The sequence below is a fragment of the Mastomys coucha genome, unplaced genomic scaffold, assembly GCF_008632895.1.
Source record: "Mastomys coucha isolate ucsf_1 unplaced genomic scaffold, UCSF_Mcou_1 pScaffold11, whole genome shotgun sequence".
NCBI lineage: Eukaryota > Metazoa > Chordata > Mammalia > Rodentia > Muridae > Mastomys > Mastomys coucha.
Window position 1 is genome coordinate 29,589,662 of NW_022196893.1, and position 12,011 is coordinate 29,601,672.

Here is a 12,011-nt window from a genome sequence, read left to right on the forward strand (position 1 = left end):
CATGAATGATCTCAGAACACGTATCTACAGATACGTGAACATATTTTAAAGTTCCAAATTCAGAAACATGTGTCACATCCATCTGCCAGATCTTAAGGGGAGACAAGCCCCATGGATTGACACCCATGCCATGGGGATGATGATGGATTATACATTGAGGACAATCTAAGACCACCTGTCGGGCATCAGCTCGAGACAGATGAAATTTTTGTTATAATGTCTTAGCATTTACATGAAAACCTTGATGGAACCGTTCAGCCATTTCCATAGAAGAACTCATGAAAATGCACTCCATCCTAGTCCATTGATCTACAATCTCACTTCCTCTACTTAAAGGTCCTGGCAACCTGGTATGAGCCCAAATATGCTGAATAAAAAATGGATTCTTTCTCTGCCAAATTATTTTCTGCAAATTCTCAAATAATGTACAAACGGTACTATTAATTTTAATGGGGCCAGTGGTTTCAAGAATTTTAACAGCGTTAACAACATAAGCTGAATCAGACATCAAATTAAAAGCAAATTGTCAATTTTTAAAAACTTCAATTACTATTTTTAATTCAACTACTTGAGGAGAGCCCTGTGAGAATTGACATAACACGGGCTCTTGTTTCTCTACCAGATAGGGCCCACAGCCTGTTTTAGAACCATCAGTAAACACATTTGGGGCCCCAGTTATAGGGGCAGCTGACATAACCTTTGGAAAGATCACAGGATGCTCTCTAAAGAAGGATTGAGCATCTTGAAAAACTGGGCAGGCGAGCTGGAGCTCTGACCTCACCCCTTGCCAAACCTCTGGTTAAAAGGAGAGTCCTGGACCCCCACTGTTGATTGGATTATAGGGGGGAGGCACTGACAGCACATAGCCTGGGGGGCCTTTTTCAGTCTCTGGCCCCCTTTTCTTCTGCTTCTTCCTAAGGGAGCTTTTCTCTATCTTCTCAATTAGATCTTGTAATTCTTCATCTGTATCAGACCAATCTATGTCTGAGTTCTCCTTTCCTGATTTCACTGACCACTCTTCTTTCAGCTGTTCTAGAGCTGTCTGCCCTTCTTCAACTGTCTTACAACACTTTTGATCTTCTAGGCAGCTCTCTTTAAATTGGGCTGACCCCTCTATCTCATACACCTTAGAACTAACAGGTCTAACTATAGACTGAGGATTTGTTCTAAACAGTTGAATTGAAACATTTCTTCCCTTAAAGATACAATGTTGGTCCTGTTCTCTCTGCACTCAGCACTCCTGGTAAAAGGCCATCCATTTAAGGAACATGGGTGAGGGGAACACAGCCTTGACCATTTCCTTACATTCTCTGAGGGTGAGAGCCTGGTGGGCAAAGCCCTCAAGGATGGTCCTTACCCAGGGTAAATGAGGGCCATCCTCTGCCACTGCTTTCTTTAGTCCCCTAAGGTCTTGGGCTTCCCAGGGATACCAAGCTGCTGCCAGGGTCAACATTAACCAGAAACAGGTGGCTAATATCTCCCAAGCTGAATTCACCCACCCCCGCATAGCGCTGCTTGCTGAAGGCAGCTCTTCCACGGCCTTGAAACAGTGCTGATCTTCCAAACAGCTCCTAAAGAACTTCCACACAGGTCTTAACAGCTCGTGAAGAGTCAGAAAAATTGAGTTTGATAATAACAGCTCTGGGAGAGCCAGAAAAATTGAATACAAAGTGCCCATGGCTATTTTTGTTACTTTTACTTTTACTTTTAGTTCACTACTCTTTATAATCTCTACTTCCAAGGTCTTTATTACTCCAACCCGGAGACCTTATTTTATTGTCTCTACTCCTGAGATCCTTATAGCCTCTACTTCCAAGGTCTTTATTGCCTCTGCTTCTGAAGTCCTTATCATCCCACTTACCTGGGAACTTACCAGCTGGCTTACCCTGACTGCAAAAGGTTCTGAGTCTCAAGAGGTTTTTCCTTACCTGTCTGTCCAGGCCTCCAACTGTTACTTTTCTTTTACTTTCTCCCAGTCCAGGCCTCCAACTGTTGCGAGGTTTTTCTTTTCTTTTTCCCTATGTGTTGGGAACCATGAGAGCCCTGAGATAAATATCCTGCCCCAGCTAGTTGAGAACCCAGAGATTAACATCCTGCCTGACAATCACAAGGATGTGAACCCGGAGATTAACATCCTGCCTGACAATCACAAGGATCCGGCTTGGCCCTGGGAAAAGAACATTCACGGAAATCCACCCCCTCCCCACCTGTCATCCACCGGCTCCCCACCTGTCACACCGGAGCTCAACCCCAGAAGATCTTGTAAACTTCCATCTCCCTCCTTCCTCTCCCCCTCCCCTCCAAGATTTTTGCCTTAAATATGCTTGGCTGCACTAAGTAAACGGCTCTTGACAAGCAATGCTTCCCTGAGTCCTGTCGTCTCTCTCGCCCATTCTTTATTCACAGGTTGTGACCCTCCTCGTTCCCCCGAATAACGTGACCTGCAGGCCAGGTCACCTATGCGGGCCACCAGTTGTTGCGTCCTCCTCGTCCAGCAAGAAAGACGCAACTACACAAGCTCTTCCTTTTGCAGTTTATTCCATGACCCTTTTACAATGCTTCTCCCTCCTGCCTCTCCTGCCTTCTTCTCCTCCTGCTCTAATCTTATGCCTTCTGCCGCTCCTGCCTCTCTCTGGAGCTTACTTAAGCTCCGCCTCCTGGGCCACCCTCAGCTGTTGAGTACTCCCAAGCTTAGCCAATCCCAATGGGCCATGTAGCAAAAGCAGATAGATCACCAGATGTAGAAGCAACCAATAACAGTAGCTTAGCCAAATAAGGGCTTTGTTTACGAGGCTTCTCGCTTTCCACAGTAGTGCACACGTATAACCTCAGCTCACAGCCAGCTGAGGCAGGAGGATCATGAGTTCATCACTAACTGACCTTTCACACATAAAATAAAATAATAAAGTAAAATAAAAATAATAAAATACTCAAAAGAACAGATGCACTGCTAATTTTTCAGGTTCCTAAGACTAAATTTTAATGCTATTTACCTTCTTCTAGAATAGAATAATGAGAACATTATACATTTCAGGGGTAAAGTAGCTATTGTTCAAAATCTGAAAAAAAAATCAATATTCTCAAATGGCTATATATAAACAGCAATTCTAAGTAAAATATTAATTCATTTAATCCAAATTATACTAAAAGATGACTAATCTGCATGCAGTCCACGACCAGGTGGAATGTATTACTGATTTAGTTCTTAAAGCCAATAGGTTAAATGAAGTAATCATATATTTACCTGATAAATTTTTTTAAATATTTTCCCTTTTTTTTTAACTATGAGTATTTGTGTGTGTATTAGGTGGGGGGTTGGAATATGAACGCAGTTTCATAGAGACCATATGGATTAAGACCTCCTGGAGTTACGGTTATGGGAGGTTGCCAGCCCCCTGATGTGAGTGTTGGGATGGAATCCAGGTCCTCTACAAGAACCGCATGAGAGTAGGCATGCTGAATCGCTGAGCCATGTCTCCACACCTCCTCCTGATTCTTAATTAGGAAGTCAAATGGTCGTGTTATTATCTAATTCTTACTATTATTAACATGGTCGTATTATATCTGATTCTTATTATTATTAAAGTTAACAATTATTTTGGTCTGAACTGCTTAATATAAATTCAAGTCATTCTTTCTTTCATAAAAATATTTACCTTCAGAAAGCAAGATGTATGAGGGAAAGACTGTGACGGCTGCACTCTACACAAAGAGCTACAAGCAACTAAGGGACTCTGAGAGCCAGAAAAATGCTCTTCCCTGGGGAAGAGCACAGCAATTTGTTATCCAATACCACGTGGTCAGACCCGAGAAATGACATACAAGGAACATGATACAGACTGAGCAGGTTATATTTAAGAATATATATATATTTAAGACTATGTATATGTATATTACACATATACATACATATACATACATACATATATATACATACATACATATGTATGTATATATATGTATATATACATATAAAACAAGTAATTTAAAAGGCCATGGATTTGAAAGAAAGCAAGGAGAGCCCTTTCTGAGACCTGATGGTGCGTGCTGCAGAGCGTTCGCTCCTGCTGAGGAACAAGTCGGTCAGGAAGCGGCGCCTCAGCCCATGGAGATGTAAGACGCCCATGGAGCCCGAAGTGGCTAATTGGAATCACGCTCACCAGCCACAATGTGAAGTCGTCGCTGGAGAAGGTTTGTGCAGACTTGATCAGAGGCGCAAAGGAAAAGAATCTTAAAGTGAAAGGACCGGTCCGCATGCCTACCAGGACATTGAGAATCACTACCAGAAAAACACCTTGTGGTGAAGGTTCCAAGACATGGGATCGGTTCCAGATGAGGATCCACAAGCGACTCACTGATTTACATAGTCCTTCTGAGATTGTTAAGCAGATTACTTCCATCAGTACTGAGCCAAGGGTCGAAGTTGAAGTCACCATCGCAGATGCCTAAGTCAATTGTCTGAGTACATTGACTTAATTGTTTTAAAAAAAAAAAAAAAAAAAAGCAAGGAGAAATAGATGAGAGGGTTTGGTCAGAGGAAAGGGAAGCAGGGAGTAATGTAATTATATTGTAATATCAAAAATAGAAGAAATAATTAAAAACTTTACCTCTAAAAATATAAAGCCATAACCTTTATGATATAAAAATCACAATGAGGCCAAATCACATTGTGAAGAACCATGTGTTTTATTAGAGTCTATTAGCTTAAATTTTAACAATATTTACACAACAGATTCAGGCCAACTGACATTCAACAGAACAACTAATACCATTACAGTAACAACCAACCCATTACAGGACCAAGCAAAGATGGTGTTGCAGGATATTTGATCACACTGTGAACCCGAGGTGGTGTTATTTCCTGGAAAAACCCGTTTCTAGGTATAGTGTGTCTCAGCCCTATCATATGTCTTTAATCCAAGGGTTTTCTGTTTATTGTAAACAGAATTAAATAAAGTCAACAATAGGTCAAGAGGCAGAGCTAGAAACTGGTTGAAAGGGAGTGAACATAGGGAAAAACATCATAAAGAGTAAGAGGAGGTCAGAAGAATGGAGAGAGAGACACACATATAGCTTCCTTTTGGGACGTGGGCTGTAGAGGGTCAGCTGGGTGCTTTCTCTGCCTCTCTGCACTAGCAAGCTTTTACCCCAGTAGCTGGTTCCAGAGACTTCATTTTGATTTTAATCAAAAAAATTAGGTTTTGTTAAAAACAATATTTGGAGCCCAACGTAGGGCAAGACCACATGAACAGAGAAATCATGCCATCTGTGGAAAAACTGAGAAGCCATCAGATTTGGTGAGTCACCTAAGAAGTCCTCAAGGGGAGAGTTAAGGATTGGAAATACGGTAAAAAGGGTGCTGTATGGTACAGCGCTCTATGGCGCTGTACGGTAAAAAGTGCTACTTTAGATGGCTTGAAATAGAAGCAGTGAATGAAAAGATAAATGACATAGTTGAGATTGGCATAATGCTGGTCATAATCACTATCAGTCTGGTAATTCATATTTTATCCTTAATAGCCTTAGTGGGTTTTTGTGCCAAATATGAAAAGTGGATTGATAAGATACAAGCCTTAGACTTATAAAGACAGAGGAATTTAAGTGAGAACCTGCTACACTGCTACATGAAGAAACTGAAGAGGAGCATCCCAAGGTTGTTAGAAAACCAGCTTCAGTTTATCCAGTTACTATACAAAAACTACCACCAGATGATAGGCACGCCCAAGGCTATGAAGAAATTAAAGGAAATACCATAGACATATTAGATTCAAGGAGACTTCAGGGAGCAATTGTTTCATATGGTATGCATTCACCCTATGTGAAGCAGATTTTAAATGTATGGGCAATTCAGAAAGACTAGAAAGATTTGGCAACAGTAATATTGGAAGCTAGTCCTCAGTTACAATGGAGAACATGGTGAAAAGAAGACTCTAGGGCCACAGAACAATTAAATGTAGCTGGAGGTATTTCCCAAGACCAGTTGCTGGGTGAAGGTCAATATGCTGAGTTACAAAGGTAGCTTGAATTTGGTGATCAGACCTTGGTAACTATGCCATTTAGAAGCTTTAAATGCTTGGGACAAGGTTGAAGAATCCAAAAAGAGGTCTGAGTCACCTACTAAAATCATACAAGGCCCAAAAGAAGCCTTCACTGAGTCTTTGCAAAGATTGGCTTTAGCTATAAATAGAATACTATCAGATCCAGAATCAGACAAGCATTAATTGAATCTTTGGCTTTTGAAAATTCTTATTCAGAAGATTCTAATTTTGGAAATTCTAATTCAGAATACAAAAAAGTGATTAGAACTTTAAAGGCAAAATCAGCACCAATAAATGAATGGATAAGAATTACAGCTGGTATTGGATCTCATGTTTAACCCTTTGCCATCAGGAAATACCCCAAGGGCCTCCTGTAGTGTTGCTGTCCAACAGCAACATTAAAAGGGGTAGGGTTACCTGGAATATGGAGTTATAAGGAAATAGGAGGAGATAAAAAGAGATAGGAGGAGGCAGGGTGGCCAAAATTATACCTACCCACGAGGAAGGTACCTTAAAACATTAGACAGGAGCCTTTATCACTCAGCCATCTTGAACCTTTAATGCCCATCCTTTGATCCCCCCAACAAGTAGAATACCTAAGGCAAAACCACTCCTCCAAGTACATCAGCATGCCAGTCCAATCAGCAACTTCTTTTTTTACTCTGCGGAGGTGGAACTTCCGAATGTAACTAGAACCAGGTTGGAGGCATGGCAAATAGCAGGAGGTGGGCAGAGAGGTGTGGTTATAAGAGGCAGGCCTCAAACCAGGAAGGTAACACTGTAGGCCCCAATATCAAATTCAATTCACATATTCCCTGACAGCAGTACAGAAATCATACACACAGCAATGAAAATATTTAATGCCTGTTGATAAAAACAACATTGCTCTGGATATGATCAAGGACATAGCAGCTTTAGTAGATAAACAAAAAATTCAGGAGAGACAAAAAACAAGTATTTTGGCAAACTGATATAAATAATCAGAGACCAAAGCTAAAACTACAAATAAATGGCATTGAAATTGAAGGTTTACTAGATGCAGAAGCAGATGTAACAATAATTTCACCAAAATATTGGCATCCAGTTGGCCTCTTCAGAAGAAAACTATTCAGCATGAAATTGATCAGCTATTAAACATAAATGGGCTAGAAGCCTCAGAATGTCTTAAGAAACACAATGTTAACAGCAAGGGTTTGAAGAAAGATTTTTCTATCACTTGCCAACAAGACAAGGAAATTTTAAGGAAATATCATACCTGTTCTTTGTATAACCAAACTCCATCACCTACATGAAGTAGCCCAAAAGGTACCCAAACAAGTGAAATTTGAGAAATAGATATGTTTCATTTTGCAGAGTTTAGAAAATTGAAGTGTGTACATCATTCCATAGATTCATATTCAGGATTCCAATGGACAACTAACTGCTTTAAGTTCTGAAAAGGTTGATTGATTCTATAGTTACACATTTATTGGAAGTCATGGCTATATGGGCATACCTGTACAAATTAAGACTGACAGTGCTCCAGCATATGTCTCTAGTAAAATGAAACAGTTTTTTATATTACAACATAAAGCATATTATAGGTATACCACATAATCCTATAGGACAAACAATTATAGAAAGATTTAATCATATTTCAAAATATATGCTTAAAAAATGGAAAGGAGTAATAAAGATCTCCAGAGAGAGATTACATAGTTCTTTATTAACTTTAAATTTTTAAATGCTAATGAGAAAAGAACAACAGCTGTAGAGAGACAATGGATAGTAGGAAAAAAAAAAACCACTGAATTGAATCAGCCTGTATATTTTAAAGATATGTTTACCTCCGAATGGAAACCAGCATGTGTGTTACATTGGGAATGAGGGTTTGTCTTTATTTCCACAGGAGAAGAAAAGCTGTGGATAAAAATTGATAAGGACTAGATTCAAACAGGAGAGCCCTCCTGAATGAGGAGAGGCGATAGTTCATCAGACAGCTTGGTCATTAGGTACAAACTAACTTCTAAAGACTGAGCCAACCATCCCATGGTCATAAAAGCACACTTTACAATGACGGATTGGATCTGTTCAAAGGCAGAGTCCTTCACAGGCTTAGCCATGGAAGGAAAGGTATTACTGTAGAACTGGTACCTACCTGAATTCCTTCATGACCAGGATGTGGTAGCAAAGGGGTCTGTGCCTTTCCACACTGAGGAAATCTCTCAGTTGCCTATGACCTCCATCCCTAAACCACTCACACCTCCCCTAAAAGAGGCACCTATTGAACTGTGAGGACCAACAGAATGGTCACAACATAGCTAACACATGGTTTCCTAATGGTTTATCAACAATTGATGGAACCAAAACTAATTGAAAGCTGCAGCCTATAGACCGTGGGATGGAATGTCCAAGACTGAGGAAGGAACCACAAAACCAGTGCAGCACTATTGGCTATAAGACAAACAACCAGGAGAGCAAAAGGGAAATCGCTGTCTTCTCCAGTTCATGGTGTGTGCACAGTGGTATAGCTATAGGGTCATCATGGTGTGTGCACAGTGGTATAGCTGTAGGGTCATCATGGTGTGTGCACAGTGGTATAGCTATAGGGTCATCATGGTGTGTGCACAGTGGTATAGCTATAGGGTCATCATGGTGTGTGCATAGTGGGATAGCTATAGGGTCATCATGGTGTGTGCACAGTGGTATAACTATAGGGTCATCATGGTGTGTGCACAGTGGTGTAGCTAGGGTCATCATGGTATGTGCACAGTGGTGGAGCTAGGGTCATTATGGTGTGTGCACAGTGGGATAGCTGTAGGGTCATCATGGTGTGTGCACAGTGGTATAGCTGTAGGGTCATCATGGTGTGTGCACAGTGGTGTAGCTAGGGTCATCATGGTGTGTGCACAGTGGTGTAGCTATAGGGTCATCATGGTGTGTGCACAGTGGTATAACTATAGGGTCATCATGGTGTGTGCACAGTGGGATAGCTGTAGGGTCATCATGGTGTGTGCACAGTGGTGTTGCTAGGGTCATCATGGTGAGTGCACAGTGGTATAACTATAGGGTCATCATGGTGTGTGCACAGTGATATAGCTAGGGTCATCATGGTGAGTGCACAGTGGTATAGCTATAGGCTCATCATGGTGTGTGCACAGTGGTATAGCTATAGGGTCATCATGGTGTGTGCACAGTGGTATAGCTATAGGCTCATCATGGTGTGTGCACAGTGGTATAGCTATAGGATCATCATGGTGTGTGCACAGTGGTGTAGCTAGGGTCATCATGGTGTGTGCACAGTGGTGTAGCTAGGGTCATTATGGTGTGTGCACAGTGGTATAGCTAGGGTCATCATGGTATGTGCACAGTGGTGGAGCTAGGGTCATTATGGTGTGTGCACAGTGGTATAGCTGTAGGGTCATTATGGTGTGTGCACAGTGGTATAGCTATAGGGTCATCATGGTGTGTGCACAGTGGGATAGCTGTAGGGTCATCATGGTGTGTGCACAGTGGTATAACTATAGGGTCATCATAGTGTGTGCACAGTGGTGTAGCTAGGGTCATCATGGTGTGTGCACAGTGGTATAGCTGTAGGGTCATCATGGTGTGTGCACAGTGGTATAGCTGTAGGGTCATCATGGTGTGTGCACAGTGGTGTAGCTAGGGTCATCATGGTGTGTGCACGGTGTTATAGCTATAGAGTCATCAAAATGGAAAGCCACTAACAAACAGATAAATGGCAAAGGACATGGAAAGCATGAATGGAAATAGCAAAACCTAACAAAACTTAGCAAGGACATCAAATTTTACGTCGCTCATACAGACAAGACAAATGAAACCTCTGAAAATCATGAAAGAGTGGACATGTTGGCATCATGATTAATTAAGACTGAAATTTTCCAGGGAACAAATTCAAAATCCATTAGCAAGAATGAGAGGTTACCCATTTGAAAAACCTGGAAGTTTATCCCTAACATTAAAAAAAATGGGGGTGGGGGGAAATGGAGAACCAAATTAAACCAGGACAAGCCTATGAGAATAAGTGTTATACAGTATCCATAGCTGGATGGTGGTGGTCCACATCTTTAATCTCAACACTTGGGAGGCAGAGACAGGCAATTATCTAAATTGAAAAGCCAAAAATTAAAAATAAAATTAATTTAAAAGCCGCTTGCAGAAGGCAGGCTGAAATTCAAAGTGAATGTCCTTAGTTATCAAAAAATAAATACTCTTAAACCTTCAATTTATACAAAGAGAATGAGGAATGTAGGTGTACTTAAACACAGATACTAAGGTATACTTAGTTTCAAATTTTCAAAGGAATTATTTTTAATTTTGATTAAAAGATAATACTTTTTCTGTTGCCAAAAAAATACAAAAACAAAAAACAAAAACAAAACAACATTTTGCCCTAGAAAAAATATAACCTGCCCAAAAAGGAACCCTCCAGAGTTAGGGTGGGGGGCAGAGTTTTGTTTTTATCTTTCTAGGAGAATAAAGGCATCCAACTAAGGAATCTGGAGACCCCTGGACAAGTGGACATCTGAAGGAAAAGAATGGATCATCAAGAGAAAATGTCCTGAGAAGAAGAGTAAATTGGCCAAGTGGTATCGCCCACCTCCAGCTCCTCTCTGTTGCCCTCTACAGACATAAGTGGAAAGTGGTCTTTATGTGGTCCCAATTCAATTAAAAAATTAAAAGCTGGCTTTGGGGTTGGAGCATGTCTCTCTCCTTCTCTAAACCCACACATGCTTGTTAAGGAAAAATCCAAAATTTCTTTCTCACATCAGAAGAGCCACCTGGTATGAGACAGAGAAAAACAAAAAAATAAGGGATTATTCTATTGCCACTAATCTCGTAATCTTTTGGTTTTCACTTGACTCCACAAAGCTTTTCTTAAGGTATGGATTGCACAGAGAATCTAAGCAACACCCATCAATAAAAAGCCGAAGGCTAATGAGCTGAGGCAGTAAATGGGAGGTGGGACAATGGCAGGAAGAAAGAGGATTCTGGGAAATAGTGAGAGAATAAAAAGAAGACTTGCCTGGGAACTTGGGGGAGACGGAGGAAAACCAGCAAGTAGCTGAACTCAGGAGACAATAAGGAGAGATTTGAGGGGACACTAGGGAAGATGCTGAGGAGATGAGAAGAAAGAATAAGGCTGGGGCTCAGGGGGAGGTGACTAGCCATGTAGAACATAGAATAGTTACAAGCTAGTCAGGGAATGAGCCAAAGCTATGCCAAGGCGTCTACTAAGAAATACTTAGTCTTAGAGTCCAAGATCCCATGGTATGGGAGCTGGCTAAGAAGCCACCTTGTGGGAGCTCATAGGCTCTAGAGATGAAGTTAGCACATGGTTGGTTCTCTAGATCTGGCTGAGAGCCCACCATGTGGGAACTCACAGGATCTAGAGATGAAGTTAATACATGGTTGGTACTCTAGATCTGGCTGAGAGCCCACCGTGTGGGAGCTCACAGGATCTAGAGATGAAATTAAGCTTTCTGACCTCATCAGAGATGTTTCTTTGTATGGTAGTTAACACAGACACAACTAATCTAAGCACATAATAAGTGTCTAAGGAGTGCTCAGCTATAAATGGGACTTCTACATTACCTCATCTGTCCTCAAGGCCCAGAGACCATCTCTGAAGAAATGCCAGAAAGATCCCAAGAGCCAGAAGTCAGTGAGGACTGGAATACAGTGTCTTCTAGACAGGACAGGACAGGACAGGACAGGACACTCATGGTCTTCCAGGTCAGTCATGTCATGGCTGTCCACACAAGTTCTACCCAAGGTCAATCAGGTCTTGCAGGCTGTCCTCTGACCTCCACACATATGCTCAGTCACATCACACACACACACCCCACACCAAACACACACCACATGCACCACACACCACACCACACACACACACACCTCACACACACACCACATGCACCACACACCACACCACACACACACACACACACACACACACACACACACACACAC

General features: G+C 41.5%; 1 pseudogene; it reads left to right on the plus strand.

Annotated features, from left to right (window-relative positions):
- Positions 1-4,037: 4,037 nt before the first annotated feature.
- On the plus strand, positions 4,038-4,449 carry LOC116080925 (annotated as a pseudogene).
- The last annotated feature ends 7,562 nt before the right edge of the window (positions 4,450-12,011 follow it).